The sequence below is a fragment of the Eutrema salsugineum genome, unplaced genomic scaffold, assembly GCF_000478725.1.
Source record: "Eutrema salsugineum unplaced genomic scaffold, Eutsalg1_0 scaffold_17, whole genome shotgun sequence".
In the NCBI taxonomy this organism is placed as follows: Eukaryota; Viridiplantae; Streptophyta; class Magnoliopsida; order Brassicales; family Brassicaceae; genus Eutrema; species Eutrema salsugineum.
The window spans coordinates 4,823,182-4,840,379 of NW_006256852.1; the positions used below are offsets into that span (position 1 = coordinate 4,823,182).

The 17,198-nt window shown below is 39.9% G+C and overlaps 1 non-coding gene across 1 annotated transcript; it reads left to right on the plus strand.

Moving 5' to 3' along the window:
• Window positions 1-15,586: 15,586 nt before the first annotated feature.
• Window positions 15,587-15,693, plus strand: LOC112087688. The gene has a single exon (XR_002900233.1). It is a non-coding gene; the product is annotated as a small nucleolar RNA R71 (small nucleolar RNA).
• Window positions 15,694-17,198: the final 1,505 nt, after the last annotated feature.

The following is a 17,198-nucleotide window of genomic DNA, read 5'->3' on the forward strand; positions in this document are numbered from 1 at the left end:
TTCAATTTGCTCAAAGTCTCAAATCTCAGATTTTTGAAAATTTCAAATCTATATGGTCTAAGTGTTTAATCATGCAATTAAACTACCAGTAGTCTAGTCTTAAGTTCAAAGACAATCTCCAATCATCCTAAGGTGAATTTCTGCTCATTCTAAGAAAACCCTAAATTTGTGTTCTTAAGGAAAGGTGAGAAATTTGGTACCATACCTTTGATGAAAGTTTTATGTGATGATAGATTTGGAATCTCCTTTGAAAAATAGTGAGACAGGTTCGAAAATTTGAAGCTAGTTTGTCAAGTTTGAAATCTGGTCTTTTTCTCAAAATCTTCAAGCTTGTTGGGGAAGATGAAGAGAAAGACCTTTTTGATATTTTAAATCCTCTTTTTCTTTTAAAAAGATGTTTTTCCTAAGAAAAAATTATTTTAAAAAGTTTAGAAGACTTACCTTGGCATGTTTAACACGAAAATTATGCTTTGGGAACTTCCCGGTTCAATCCTGGAATAAATCGGGATTTTGAAGTTCCGGTTTATAGGTAGTCGGAAAAAACTTGCCTGGGAACCGAACAAGGCCTGGCCGCGGGCCAGGTGTGCGCGGCCGCGGCAGAGGCTGGTTTGGCCGTGGGCGAGGGACGCGGGCCACAATGATTGCTGGTCCGGCTGCGGCTGAATTGATCGCGGCCACGGCAATTGCTTCCGGGAATTCCCGGTTTCTCCCGTTTTCCTGTTTTCTTCTCCTATTCTTTTTTTTTATTTTCTGGTTTTTTTATTGTTTTTGGTTTTTCTGGGATTTATGAAAGTCTGAAATGCAAAAAAAGAAAAGAAATCAAATAGAAAAGAAATAAAAAAAGAAAAGAAAAATCATACCAAATGGGTTGCCTCCCATTAAGTGTTTTTGTTTAAAGTCTTTTAGCTAGACTCTTGGCAGGATTAGGATTGAGAAAAGGAAGTAGGATCTCTTAAAGTAAGAGTCCTTGGGGTTCTCCTTAGTCTGAACTTTGGATCATCTTCATCTTGAATCACAATCTCTTTTCCTTTCTTAAAGATTTTTCCATATTTGAAGACATGTCTTGTCTTCTCAACAATTTCTTCAAGATTTTTCTCCTTCTCCTTGATGATGTCTGGTGGCACCACTATTTTGATCTTCTCAAATTGCCTGGATTCAAGTGCTTTTAGTTCCTTTTTGTCTTCCAACATCTTCTCTTTGCTCTTATCCTTGCGGTTTGGAGCTTGATCCGGTGTGGTTTTATAGAACTTTTTTCTGTCCACATTTAAGAAAACTAAACAGCGATTTGCATGGTCAATAACAGCACCTACAGTAGCTAAGAATGGCCGACCAAATATCAAGGGTCTTTCTTTGTCTTTGTACATATCTAAGACTTGGAAATCTGCTGGGATAATTTTGTTTCCAGTGACCAGTGGCAAGTCCTGGATCATTCATTCTGTCCTCTTTAGAGATGAATGATTGCGAGTGTAAAAGCGGGGTTTGTTGTTTTCGTTTTTACTAAGCTTCAGGTTTTAAATTTATAACCCCTAAATGTCTGCAAGTGCACAGATGTGCGCTGTAGTACTTAGGGTATCGATCCACAGAGACTTAGTTGTTTCAGTACGAATTCACGGCAATGCTTAAATCAGATTAGAACTAAATAGGTTTGGGTTTTGGTTTTGATTTTTAGTTGTCACGAAATCTAAACTAGAAAGCAAAGCAAGTAAAAACAATTGAAAAACGAAAGCAAGTAAAGCAAGTTAAAAAGCGATTAAACAAAGCGATTGCAAGCAGGTAATAAGCGAATGAAAAGCAAATAAAATCGAAGGTTGTAAGCAATTAAAGAAAAACGTTGGGCATCAAGGGTAATTTGCAGGGATTCATGGACTAAGCTATGTCGATTTTAAACAAGTGATAAAGGTAATCAACTACGTATGTTCTAGAACTCGAGGCACGGAAGTATGAATAGCCTACTTTTGTAGCACTAAACAACTATCTCTCGCAACCCTGATCAGTAGGTTTCCACTCTGTTCCTGGAAGGGAGAAGATGCAATAGCAGAACAAGACTCATCAACATTCACAACTCAACTACAGGTAGGTTTCCACTCCTATAGAATAATTGCTCGTTTCACCCTAGTTCAGACAATCAATGAAAGTTTTCGCAACATATCATATCAGATCGGCTTCTAAGTGGCCAGCAGAGAATCACGCAGTAAGATTAAAGGCAAACAAAGAACATCTAGAAGATTATAAATCCTAAATCTATCGGTTCATAAGCAAAGACACATGAAATTCCCTTTGAAAAATCCCTTTGAACCCAACTGGGTAACTACTCAAACATATTGTAACAAAGCATCATAAACGAAATTGAAAGTGCAGGAAACTAAAGAAAAGAAGGAAGCAAAACGAAGAACAGAGTTGCAGGTGGAGGCGCGATGATGCTCTCCAGCGGCGGCTCCTTCTTCGGGATCGATGGCGGCGGCCTCTAGGGTTCCACACGAACTCTCTCTCTCTCTCTAAGTATGTGTTTCTATTCGTCTCCTCTCTTTAGAATGACCTAAAGAGGGTATTTATCGCTTTTGGGGTGGTCCTGGACCCTTAGGGCTTCAAAAATAACGAAAGGAATTTATCTAGGCTTTAATTAAGTCGTCTGGAAAGTGAACGACCAAGTTACGCGGTCGCGGTGGCTCTACCCGCGGGAAAATGGGTGTTGGCCGCGGTCCCGGCACATGGCTCTCTTCCGAAACTGCATTTTCTGTCATTCTTTTATCGGGATAATCTGAAGATCTAACCGTTGGATTGTCTCCAAACCAAGTGTATTAGAAAGCTGGTTGGATCCTCTATGTTGTCTCAAATTTTGGGGGTGATCAGACGGTGATAAGGTCTTCATAGCTTGTCATACTTCTGACGGTCTGCATTTATCCAAAATTGCTCATTTGTTCCAAATTGCATATCTTTTGCCCAAGTTTCCTGTAAAGTCTTTTGAAACTCTAAAACATTGAAAACACTTTAAAAACCATTGAAAACAGAGTTAAAACACCTGCATAAGATACAATTATGATCCATAAATGTGGTCAAAATACGGTGTTATCAACTCCCCCAGACTTACCTCTTTGTTTGTCCTCAAACAAACTTAAGTCAGGAAATAAATTTTGAAAATCGCAGGAACTAAACAATATCTCAGTGACCGTCCTTCTAAACCATAACTTATCATGAAACATCTATTTGGATCTAGTCTAGAAAATTCTCACCAAAATAAAAGCAAACTAATCTGTTAATCCGTCATGCAAAAATCTACACACTTAGATCCAACTTCCAGTCAACCATCTCTCTACATTTATTAAGTGTAGTAGTGAATTCTCATCAAAGACATTATTCAGGGTAGACGGCGTTTGGCATTAAAGGCTATTTAAGTGGTGGAGCTTAAGTGTTTCGGGTTACCTGAAGAATATGGAGGATGCAAGATATTATGCAAAACCGCAAGAGAGAGAAGGACCTGTTGATGACCGCAGATTTTCAGTCACTTCTTCTTTGCCAAATGTTGTTGCATAATCTTCCTCCTTTGTTTTAAACAGCTGTTCCCCCAGACTTAGATCTTTTCCGGGAATCATAAAGATAATCTCCAAAAATCCATAAATTCAAATCAAGCTTGCCTCAAGTATAAAATTTGATCCTCCTAGACTCTCTAAGGTTTTAAATTTCCTCTCCCTTCATATTTTGTTTTTTTTTTTTTTTGAAAAAAGGAAACACCTTTTATAGAGAGGGAGTCTAAGGGACGAAATTGTACCAAGATTTTGAAGTTTTTCCAAGGCAAACTGAGTTTTCTCCTTTTGTTTAATTGTTCCAATGAAATCATAGGTCTCCGTCTTCAGTGACTGAAAACCGCGTTGATCCTCTTTCTCTCCAACATTTTTGCACTTATCTGCATATAGGACAATGAAAAACAAGTGTGCATGGGGTTTGAAAGAGGTTAGGTTCGGTGGGGAACTAGCTAAAGATGAACTAGCCATTCAGGATCAACAAAGAGTGGTAAAAGGATAAAGGAGTCCTGAATGTATGATTTGTTTCCCTGATCTAACGCTTTAATGAGAAAATTAAGTCCAGATAAAATGAGCTAGTATATCCTGTCAGAAAAAATCTCCATGAATAGAAGTTCTCTGGTGGGATTTCGTAATGCAAGTATTCTAGCTACCGCTTAGTCTAGGCCTAAATCACCAAAAAGAGCAAAAAACGAGGAAATAGCGTAGAAGCACACTGGTCTAAATCATCATAGTAATGTTTATTGTGTTCCTGGTTTGAAGACTTTTGAAAAACATTTGGAAAACGATTTTTGAAAATTTTTTATGAAAAACATTTTGAAGAAAAATTTAATGTGTCCAAAACAAACTCAAAACAAATCAAATTTCATTAGTAACGGATGAACATCCTCCCCCAGACTTATTTCACACTGTCCACGGTGTGATAAATCTTGGAAAGAATGGTAAAGAAAAGAGAAAAGTTGAAATGTTTAAGTGAACTTATCGTGTTGGAGAGTGCTGCTCGTCTTTTGTGTTTGTTCTTCCTTATTGAAAACCTGATATTAAATGAAACAGAAGCAAAGCAATGGAAATAGAAAATAAAGGTCAAAGGAAAATAGATAAAATACCAAGTGGGTTGCCTCCCACTAAGCGCTTGTTTCTAGTCGTTAGCTTGACATTGTTGTTCGATTAGACTTAACCGGGGTCGTGACACTTATTGATCTCATCATTGGCCGATGATGGATCAATCAAAAACATCACTTCTCTTTCGTCTTCTGTTTCTTCAGCCAGATATGGCTTTACACGTTGTCCATTCACTGTAAATGAGTTTCCGGTTCTGGCCCACAGGACTATGGCTCCGTATGGCTTGACTTCCTTTATCGTGAAGGGTCCTGACCATCTTGAACGTAATTTTCCTGAAAAAAGCTTAAGACGAGAATTGAAAAGAAGAACTTTATCGTTAGGAGCAAAGGTTCTATGAATAATCTTCTTATCATGATATGCTTTAGTCTTCTCCTTGTAGATCTTCGAGTTTTCGTAAGCATTGTGTCGGATTTCTTCTAACTCGTGCAGTTGAAGTAGTCTTCTTTCTCCAGCTGTTTTCAGGTTCATGTTCATCTCCTTGATAGCCCATTGCGCCTTATATTCTAGTTCTACTGGAAGGTGACATGCTTTCCCGTAAACTAGGTTGAATGGTGTTGTTCCCAATGGTGTCTTGAATACTGTTCGATATGCCCATAATGCATCGTCAAGCTTTGTAGACCAATCCTTGCGATGTACTGCAGTTGTTTTCTGCAAGATCGACTTGATTTCTCTGTTTGAGATTTCTACTTGACCGCTGGTTTGGGGATGGTATGGAGAAGCAACTTATGCGTAACTCCATTCTTTCTAAGAAGATTCTCGAAAACTCTGTTGATGAAATGTGATCCTCCGTCGCTTATCACAATTCTAGGAACTCCAAAACGCGGGAATATAACAGATTTGAACAGCTTCATGTCGACTTTTGCATCATTGGTGGGACTAGCGACTGCTTCAACCCACTTAGAGACGTAGTCTACTGCTACTAAGATGTATTGGTTTCCAAAAGAAGTAGGAAAGGGTCCCATAAAATATATTCCCCAGACATCGAAAATTTCGACTTCGAGAATAAAATTTTGAGGCATCTCATTCCTTTTGCTTATGTTGCCCATCCTTTGGCATTTATCGCATCGCGATATATAAGCTTGAGTATCTTTGAACAGAGTAGGCCACCAAAAACCTGCTTGTAAGATCTTTGAAGCGGTTTTGAAGGTTGCGAAATGTCCTGCGTAAGACGAGCTATGGCATCCGAATAAAATTCCTTCCATCTCTTCTTCAGCCACGCATCTTCGGAATAACCCATCAGCACATCTCTTATAGAGATAGGGTTCATCCCAAAAATAATGTCTTATGTCCTTCAGAAACTTTTTCTTCCTATACCCGAAGAATTGTGGTGGTTCTACATCAGCTGCTAGGTAATTCACTATGTGCCTAAACCATGGGGTGTTGAAAGCATCTGTTCTTCGCATGAGTGGACGTGGTGGTGCGGTATTGGCATTGGTGGGGGTTGTATCTATAGCATAGATGTTTTCTTCTGGCAAACTGTCATTTAAGGGCAATCTTTTTTCAACTCGAATTCGTGAAAGATGGTCTGCAACTCCATTATCTGCTCTTTTTCGATCTCGAATTTCGATATCGAATTCTTGCAGTAGGAGGATCCATCTTATCAACCGAGGTTTAGCGTCTTTCTTAGACATTAAATATTTGATTGCAGCATGATCAGTATGAACTATGACCTTAGATCCTACGAGATAAGAACGAAATTTCTCAAATGCAAATACAACAGCTAGAAGTTCTTTCTCTGTTGTAGCAGAATTGCAATGAGCTTCGTCTAGAGTTCTGCTTGCGAGTAGATTACGTGCAGTTTCTTATCTTTTCGTTGGCCAAGCACTGCTCCGACTGCATAGTCACTTGCATCGCAAATGATTTCGAACGGGAGTTCCCAATCAGGTGCTTGCACGACAGGAGCGGAAACAAGGGCTTCTTTGATCTTATGAAACGCGGCTAAGCACTCATCATCGAACTCGAAGTTCGTTTCCTTGCAAAGCAAACGCGTAAGAGGTCTAGCTATTTGAGAAAAATCTTTAATGAAGCGCCTATAGAATCCTGCGTGTCCCTACGAATTCCTTTTACGTTTGTGGGAGGTTGTAGGCTGGTCATGACTTCGATTTTAGCTTTGTCAACTTCAATTCCTTTTCCCGAAATTCTGTGCCCAAGCACGATTCCGTCTCGTACCATGAAGTAACATTTTTCCCAATTTAATACTAAGTGCTTATCTTCACATCTTTGCAAAACTTTACCAAGGTTGCCTAAGCATTTTTCAAAAGAATATCCATAGACAGAGAAATCATCCATGAATACTTCCATGAAATCTTCAATAAAGTCTGTGAAGATCGACATCATGCACCGCTGGAAGGTAGCAGGTGCATTACACAGTCCAAAAGGCATATGTCGGTAAGCAAACATGCCATATGGACAAGTGAATGTCGTTTTTTCTTGATCCTCCGGGCAAATAGGAATTTGGAAAAAATCCGGAGTATCCATCAAGGAAGCAATAGTAAGGGTGATTAGCTAACCTTTCTAGCATTTGATCTATGAAAGGAAGTGGGAAATGATCTTTCCTAGTTGCTGCATTCAGCTTCCGGTAATCGATGCACATATGATGTCCAGTTACTGTTCTTGTAGCGATCATTTCATCCTTATCATTTTTAATGACAGTGACTCCTCCTTTCTTCGGAACAACATGAACTGGGCTAACCCAAGTGCTATCTGAGATAGGAAAGATTATTCCAGCTTCTAAAAGCTTCATAATCTCCTTCTTGACAACATCCATGAGATTAGGGTTCAGTCTCCTTTGACTTTCGATTGAGTTTTTAGCATTATCCTCTAGATTTATCTTGTGCATACAAAGATCTGGAGAGATTCCAGGTATGTCATAAAGCGAATATCCTAAGGCGTTTCTATGCTTTCTCAGCTCAGTCAACAGCATTGTGGTTTCTTCTTCCGTCAAACCAGAGTTTCTTTTGACAGGATAAGTAGAATTTTGTCCAAGGAAAGCGTACTTAAGTCCGATGGGAAGAGGTTTAAGCTCGACTTTAGGGGCTTTAAGCTCGCTCCAAAGATCATTAACTGCTGCAGCAGTGTCTTTAGGAGGTGTAGGAATGTTTGTTTGGTCCTTAAGATCTAAATAGTTCAGAGGTTTTCTATAAGTTTCGGACTTATCAAGCATACGCGTGTATTCACTCGAAATTTCTTCAAGGAAATTGCGTTCGTCTTTTGCGGGTGAAAGCGTGACACTTAAAGGGTCGTCTAGAAGCAGATCTTCATAGACTTCCTTAATAATTCCGTCTAACTCATCAACCCAACAAATTTTTCCATCCAGAGTCGGTTTATCGAAACTTTTATTCATGTCAAATTGCATAACTAGGCCAGCTAGATGAAGGTCAATTTTTCCTTCAGGAACATTGATTATGGCTCCGGCTGTAGATAAGAATGGTCTTCCAAGAATAAGTGGATCCTTAGGTTCTCTTTCTAGTTCTAGAACTACGAAATCGGTGGGTATGGAACATTTTTCGATTTCGACAGGAACATCAATTAAGATACCTACAGGTTGTCTAACGGAACAATCAGCTAGTACTAAAGAAAATTTAGTGGGCTTTAAAGTGTGATGTCCTAAACGTTTTGCTACTGAAAGAGGTATCATTATATGCTAGATCCTAAATCACAGAGAGCACGCTCAAAAAATACATCATTGATGGTGCATGAAAGTACCAAGCTTCCAGGATCGTTTTTCATTTCAGGGATTCGGCTTTGCAGGATAGAACTACATTCATGGGTTATCATCATAACGCCTTCTTCAAGAGTTAAAGAATTTGTTAGAATACCCTTCATGTATTTTCTTAAAGCTGGAATCATAGCATAAGCTTCTACGAAAGGTAATCTCACATTTAATTGATCGATCAACTCTTTCAGCTTAGCTTTTTCTTTCTCTTTCTTAGGGGCTCTTAAGGCTCTAGGATAAGGTGGTTTAGGTTTGTAGACACGAGTTGGTGGAGGTGGAATCGGGTCTTCTCCAAGGATTTCCCGGGATGAATCTTTTCTAACTTCTTCTCCATCCTTCTCTCCTACCACTTCTCTTTCAACATCTTCAACCGTGATTCTTTCTCTTTCTTTTTCCTTTTCCTTACCCTTTTCTTCATCTTCGGGATCTTTAGGAAATTCAGGCTCTTTGTAAGCTAATCCACTCCTAAGTGTGATAGCTTTCACATGATCGGAGGGATCTGCTTCACTTGAGCTTTCGAAAGAATTTTCACTTAGCTTCTTTTCAGAATTTTCTATGTTTCTAGAATTGGTTTTGATCATCAGGCTAAGGAGGGTGGAAAATTTTTCATTGAAATCCTCTTGCATCGTTTTTATTTCAGATCTAAGATCACTAATCTGTTGAGACCTAGATTTTTCAAGCTCTAGAATCTTTTTGTTTAGGTTTTCAGCTTCAGAAGAGGGAAAACTAGAATATGGAACAGGATTACATTGAATAGCCAAGATTGGTTCAGAAGGTGGTTTCTAGGCGAGTTCGGAAGACAATTTCCCGCGGTCAGAAAGCTCGCGACCGCGGTGAAACAGGTCTTGTCGCGGTCAGCATCATCACGACCGCGGTGAAAGCTTGGTTTGCCGCGGTCCGGATGAATGGACCCGCGGTGATCAGAAACGAATGGAAAATCTTGAATTTGATATAATTCTGCAGTGTTCATCATCTCTTGATCATAAGAATCCATTGGGTTGTCCCAACCTTCAAAGTTACACGTATTGTGTACCTTGTTTGGTTGTTGCAATCCAAGTTGACTCATTATGTGATGGAGACACTTCATAACTTCTGAAATTTCTTCTTTCTTCTCAGGAAGTGCAGAATTACCAAAGGTTGCTTGATTACGGATGCTGTTTGAGAAATTGTTGATGAAAACATGAGCATCTTCTACAGATCTAGTTGAGAAGTCTCCATTACTTGCTGTGTCGAAAGAGTGTCGTAACTATGGAGTAATACCTCGATAGAAGATACCCAGCAGGTATTCCTCGGTATATCCATGGTGTGGACAATCTCTTTGGTATTCCGTATTCCCTAAATCTTTCCCAAGTATCTAAAAGATCTTCATCTTCTTTCTGTTTATAAGTTCTTATCTTGTTTCTTAAGAGATTTGAACGATTTCTAGTATTAAAACGATTTAGGAAAGCAGTTCTACACGTTGCCCACGTTTTTAGTGAAGCAGGTGGCAAAGATTTTAGCCATTTGCTGGCATTGTCTCTTAAAGAGAATGAGAAAATACTACACTTGTGGTAATCCCCATTTGCTGTAATGGTTGCACATAATTCTTTGAACGTCTCGATATGGTCAATCGGGTGTTCGGAATTGTAACCATGGAATTGATTTTGTTGAACTAAATGGATATAGGGTACCTTAATTTCGGTTTTGCCATCCTTTGGTAAGGCTGGTTGAATAGCGCTTCGATCTCCCAAGAATTTCTCGAGTGAATCGAAACATCCAATCAGTTCATCATCATCTTCATGTTTTGTCGATCCGATTAGCTCATTGTCATCATAGATCGGTTCTTCAAACTCATCATCAGTCAGGTCATCATCGCTTGGATCACCATCCACACGATATGGTGGATCTCCAAGAGTCCCGGGAACATGTTCCCGGTCTCTCATCGCAGAGATACCTGAAAAATTCAAAAGAAAAAGTAAAAGTAAACAAGTGTTCTAATGGATTTAAGCTGGGATTCGCAACGAAACAAATCAAAGTCCCCGGCAACGGCGCCAAAAACTTTATTGCGAGTGTAAAAGCGGGGTTTGTTATTTTCGTTTTTACTAAGCTTCAGGTTTTAAATTTATAACCCCTAAATGTCTGCAAGTGCACAGATGTGAGCTGTAGTACTTAGGGTATCGATCCACAGAGACTTATTTGTTTCAATAGGAATTCACGGCAACGCTTAAATCAGATTAGAACTAAATAGGTTTGGGTTTTGGTTTTGGTTTTTAGTTGTCACGAAATCTAAACTAGAAAGCAAAGCAAGTAAAAACAATTGAAAAACGAAAGCATGTAAAGAAAATTAAAAACCGATTAAACAAAGCGATTGCAAGCAGGTAATAAGCGAATGAAAAGCAAATAAAATCGAAGGTTGTAAGCAATTAAAGACAAACGTTGGGCATCAAAGGTAATTCGCAGGGATTCATGGACTAAGCTATGTCGATTTTAAACAAGTGATAAAAGTAATCAACTACGTATGTTCTAGAACTCGAGGCACGGAAGTATGAATAGCCTACTTTTGTAGCACTAAACAACTATCTCTCGCAACCCTGATCAGTAGCGTTTCACTCTGATCTTGGAAGGGAGAAGATGCAATAGCAGAACAAGACTCATCAACATTCACAACTCAACTACAGGTAGGTTTCTATTCCTATAGAATAATTGCTCGTTTCACCCTAGTTCAGACAATCAACGAAAGCTTTCGCAACATATCATATCAGATCGGCTTCTAAGTGGCCAACAGAGAATCACGCAGTAAGATTAAAGGCAAACAAAGAACATCTAGAAGATTATAAATCCTAAATCTATCGATTCATAAGCAAAGACACATGAAATTCCCTTTGAAAAATCCCTTTAAACCCAACTGGGTAACCACTCAAACATATTGTAACAAAGCATCATAAACGAAATTGAAAGTGCAGGAAACTAAAAAAAAGAAGGAAGAAAAATGAAGAACAGAGTTGCATGTGGAGGTGCGATGATGCTCTCCAGCGGCGGCTCCTTCTTCGGGATCGACGGCGGCGGCCTCTAGGGTTCCACACGAACTCTCTCTCTCTAAGTATGTGTTTCTATTTGTCTCCTCTCTTTAGAATGACCTAAAGAGGGTATTTATAGCTTTTGGGGTGGTCCTGGACACTTAGGGCTTCAAAAATAACGAAAGGAATTTATCTGGGCTTTAATTAAGTCGTCTGGAAAGTGAACGACTAAGTTCCACGGTCGTGGTGGCTCTACCCGCGGGAAAATGGGTGTTGGCCGCGGTCCCGACACATGGCTCTCTTCCGGAACTGCATTTTCTGTCATTCTTGTATCGGGATTATCTGAAGATCTAAACGTTGGATTGTATCCAAACCAAGTGCATTAGAAAGCTGGTTGGATCCTCTATGTTGTCTCAAATTTTGGGGGTGATCAGACGGTGAGAAGGTCTTCATCGCTTGTCATACTTCTGACGGTCTGCATTTATCCAAAATTGCTCATTTGTTCCAAATTGCATATCTTTTCTCAATTTTCCTGTAAAGTCTTTTGAAACTCTAAAACATTGAAAACACTTTAAAAACCATTGAAAACAGAGTTAAAAAACCTGCATAAGATACAATTATGATCCATAAAAGTGATCAAAATACGGTGTTATCAATGAATCACCAAAGATTATTCTTACCGGAGATGGGACTAATGTACCTATACCAAGTTTCTCAACAACAGATTTTGACATAACATTCACATTAGCAACAGAATCATATAAATAATCTGAAAATTCAATTCCAAAGATTGAACAAGTGAAGAAAAAACGCCCTGGATCCTTAGACTTTTTGAGTCTTTGGTCAGGCAAGCGCTTGGGTACCTTAACCAGAATGACTTGGCTTCTCTCATGCTCGGTTTTAGATTCCTTCATGAGAGGTTCAGGTGTCGACTCTTACTTAGAGTCTGCGACAGGTTTTTCTTCCAAAACCGCTGTCATAGCATTGCAGAACTTCTTTGGATTATCCTCCACTCTTCCTGGCAAGACTCTTGGTTGTCTCTTCATTGAGTCTGCAGTCTGACCTATCTGATGTTCCAGCTTCTTGACATGGGTCGCAAGAGATTCAAACTTCCCATTCAAGTCATTGTACATACAATCGATCTTCACTCCCATTTACCTTATTGACTTCTCATTGCCTTGAGTCGTCTGCATCATAGTTTGTTCAAGCGATTTTACCTGGTTACTTAGCTGGGAAAGGGTTGCTTCTAATGAGCTGGTCTGTGCTTGTTGAGGATTGAAAGGTGGTCTTTGCTGGAAGTTTCCTCTTCCATAGTTCCCATTTTGAAACTTGTTTTGGAAACTCCTTTGATGCTGTGGATAGAGCTGATTCTCGGCTCCTTGATTCATATATAAGAGATTGTTGAAGTTGGCACCAGCATTCCTGATGTTGTTGTTGAAAGCTGGACTGAATCGGTTATGGTATGCTTGAGCTCCCATGAAATTGATTTCCTCTTCTTGATACATGCCATCTGATAGTATTTTTGAGGTCTTGGGGCTATCAATCCCCTTGTCAAAGTAGCACAAAAGAGGTTGTCAATCCAAAAATGTGGTGATAGACACTAAGCTATGTGATCTGTTTCTTAATTCAAATGGACAAGTGAGGTTTTGATTGAACTAATGACTACTAAAGACAAAAAAATTAATGACTAAGCAAATGATCAAAACAAGTAGCAAATGACAAATGATGGAAGCATGAGATCCTAGACATGATAGTTGGCTATGGTGCTTTGGTGCTAGACTAGAAATGCTAATGACAATAATGAAACATGATTCAAATGATTTAGAACTCTTATCTAGATTAATCCTCTCATTTATTCTAATAACAAGACATCATCATGCAGCTAATGCATTAACCTCTAATACAGCTCTTTCAGAAATTTCATCAAACACTTTTGGTGCATGAAATTCCGAGAATCTAGATCACAAGTGATGTGCAAGGATCTAGCCTTGAGAACAGCTGTTTAGAGAGATGAAAGCATGAATCTAGCCCTAAGCACTCCTAATCTAGCACTTTAGCATCCTAACCTACATATCTAGAACCTAATTAAGGTGACTACTCACTAATCATACTAATCTCTCTTAAACCTTTGCAAGTTAAGAAGATTAGCATGATTAATGATGAGAAATAGAGATGGAGAAGATGGATAATGATGGATTTGCAGCTTTAAACACAAAAATCTGTGATTCTCTCTTGATTTAAAATCAAAAAGGGAGATAATTCTCTTCTTAAGAGGAGTCTTTCACAAAAGAGGCAAAAAAATTAAGAGAATAAAGCTTGTCTTTTGGAAAAAACCTTAAAAAACTTATATAGTGTCTCTTGCGGACCGGGTCAGCCCAGGACAAACTGGGTACTGACCCGGCTTCAAATGGGTCATGACTCAAGTGTGCGACATGGTCAGGTGCTTCCCAAGTCGCAGGCCCAAGTCGCACAGCCATAGAAACATCCTTGTGCGCCTTAAATCCTTCAGCCTCAGCCGCATGCCTATCTAGGTGTAAACAGCGAGTGTTTGTGCTGTTCAGGCTTCCTTCTCTTCAACTCGCACAACCAGGACACATTATGGAGAGAATATGTGTGCGAGTTGGTCATGTTTAGTCCCAAGTCGCAGGCCCAAGTCGCACAGCCATAGAAACAGCCTTGTGCACCTTAAATCCTTCAGCATCAGCCGCATGCCTATCTCGATGTAAACAGCGAGTGTTTATCCTGTTCAGGCTTCCTTCTCTTCAACTCGCAAATCCAGGACGCATTATGGAGAGAATATGTGTGCGAGTTGGTCATCTTTAGTCCCAAGTCGCAGGCCCAGGTCGGTGTAAACCGCGAGTCTTTCTGCGGTTCAGTTCTCTGCTCGGCCAACTCGCATGCCTAAGTCGCACTTGGATCACTACGCATTCGGGGGAGCGTTACTTCCAGGATATGGATCCAAATGGCATGATTTCAACTTCGGTGGAAAGAGAACTCAAATATCTTGAACTTTTGTGAAGAAACCTTCAGAGCTTAGGAAGTGGAAGGTTCCCTCAGCTCATCTCTGCAGCGCATTGAAACTATCAAAAAGAAGCTTTTGGACCAGTGTTCACTCCGGAGACGGTGTCTTTCAGCACACAGCTCCAAAATGGATAATCTCAGACGTTCTGGAAAGAGCATTCAAAGAATTTGAATCTCGATGAAGGCCCCGGCAACTGAATCAGAATGGAAAGGCATCATCTCACGCAATCTTTGTGACTCATCGGATCGGTCTTGAAACTGTCGCGAGACAAGTAAACTGAATCGGACTTTAAAACTCCCCGGACAGGTAATCTTTCAGACGTATCGAAATTCTCCGGAATGGACGCGAGATAGGTCTGTCTTCTGGTGGCCGTATCTTTCAGCTCAGTGCTCCAAATGCCATGATTCGAACTATTCTGGGTTTTTGACTCCATTATCTCCAACTTTTATGAAGACCCCGACAGCTGAATCGGATGGAAAGACCTTCCAGTAACGTCATTTCTGACATGTATCTGCACCTGAGATTTTTGGCCGAGAAACTTAACCGCCAGTACGTGTTTTTGGCCGAGAGATCTACCCGCAGGATAGATTTTGGCCGAGAATCTCCGACCATCAGTACAACATTTTGCCGAGAGACTCAAAATTGCCCTTTTACACCATTTTTGATCATTTCAACTCCATTTCTTCATCTGAATCACATCCTCCACTCCAAATAAGCTCCAAAAGCACTTGTTTAACACTTCAAACCATGCAAAACTCTCTTGGACCTAATGCAAAGCCCTAAAACTCTAAAACAAGTGTAAAACACGATGAATCTATCTAAAATGTATGAATGAGACTCTAAAATTGGAATAAAAAATGCAATCCTAAACATGAAAATTATGAATATATAATCATCTTTTTCATATCTTCCATCTTCTTCATTTCCCGCAGCAGTATCACAAGCATGTATATTCTTGTTTTGAGACTTACGAAGTTGACTTACCATTCTTTTTAGCTCAGTAATCTCCCTTGATTCATGACTAGTGATAGTCTTCTTTGATCTGTCATCCTCAAGGTTGTTATTACTGTTAGCTATGGCCAGATTTTCGATGAGTGCTCTCCCTTGTGGTATGGTTTTCGAACTGAAATCTTCATCGCTGGCAGTGTCAAGCGAGAGTTGATACTTCTGCTGTAGTCCTCTGTAGAAGGTGCTTAGCAGGTTTGCTCCAGAGAAACCATGATGAGGGCAGTCTCTTTCATACTCTTTAAATCGCTCCCAGGCTTCATAGAATGATTCTAATGGGCCTTATTGGAAACTTTGTATCTTGTTCCTCAGGTTGTTCGATCTTGACTTGGTGTAGAAGTGGTTCAGGAAAGCTGACTTGCATTCTTCCCTTTAAGTAATAGAACAAGATGGCATAGATTTTAACCATCTAAAAGCTTTATCACTTAGGAAGAAAGGAAAAAGCTTACACTTCACATAGTCCACAGTTTCTGGAGTTGTTCTCACCATTCCAGAGATTTCTTCAAAAAGATCAATGTGGTCCATTGGATGCTCAGTAGAGATTCCATGGAATTGGTTCTGCTTCACCAAAGAGACAATCTGAGGTTTTATCTCATGATCTCCTCTTGGAACAGGAATTTGAATAGCTGATCGATTTTGGAAGTGTTGGTGAGGTGCATCGAAATTGGCAATGAGTCTATTCCGAGGCTGTCTTCTCGCAGGATTGGCAAGCTGTATGGGTCGATTGGCTTCTCTACCATTAGGTGGAACAATGTTTTCATCATTCCTTTTTTCTTCAGGATCGACTTGGTCTTGTCTCCTTTGGTCATCAGCGGCTTGAGCAGCATTTGCAGGGACTCGGTTCCCACTTCAGCAAGTTGTGGCTGGCCATCTATTTCATGGGCAGCATCTAGGCCATCACCATGAATAGAATCACGGTCATCATCTCCAACGTGATCCTCCTGATCACGGTTTAAAAGATCTTTCCCGACGGGCATTCAGATTGGCCATCTTGAGTGTTCTTTCTGAGTTTCCTAAGTGCTCTTTCGTTTTTGGCAATCTCGTCTAAGGGCAATACGATGTCGTCAGGATTTCTCCTAGTTTTCATGCACCTGTGAGCAAAGAAAGCAAAGATAAAAAGAGGAGTTAGAAAATCTCCAGCAGAACTCAAAAATCTTGAGGTTTAGGATTGAAATTAGATTAAGAAATCAAGTCAACAGCAACAAATCCCTGGCAACGGCGCCAAAAACTTGATGTGGGTGCAGTGGGCAACACAAGTTTTACCCTAGACAAGCTGCAAGTGCACAGCAAACGCAGTAGTACTTAGGGATCGAATCCACAGGGATTTTTGTGTTGAGGATTTCTAACTGATGCTAAAAACAATCGTAAACCTAATCTAATAAAAAGGGGTTTTGGTTTGTCACTAAATCTAATTATGCAGTGAATAAAAAACTGAAAATAAAAATCGGTTAAAAACTATATGAACACGGCGCTGGGTTTTAAGATTCATCTTTAGGGTTCATGTTCTAAAACACAAGGAATTTAGGCAAGTATTTTCTATTACTCTGAAACAAGGATAGACACATGTAAGATCAGCCAACTCTCGTCACCCGAATCATCTAATCACTTGTTCATGGCAGTTAACTCTCGCTCTCATGCCAGAACAAGATCATGCTTTGTAGATTGGAATCCATCTCGGCTTACGTATCCTACGTAGGTAGCTTTTGTCTCCTACGACGGTGACGTCCATAAGATCCAGTTCAGGCAACCCAGATGTAACACTCTCGTGGCTCGGATTTAACCTAGGATCGGATTTTGGGTGATCAATCCAGAATTACCGC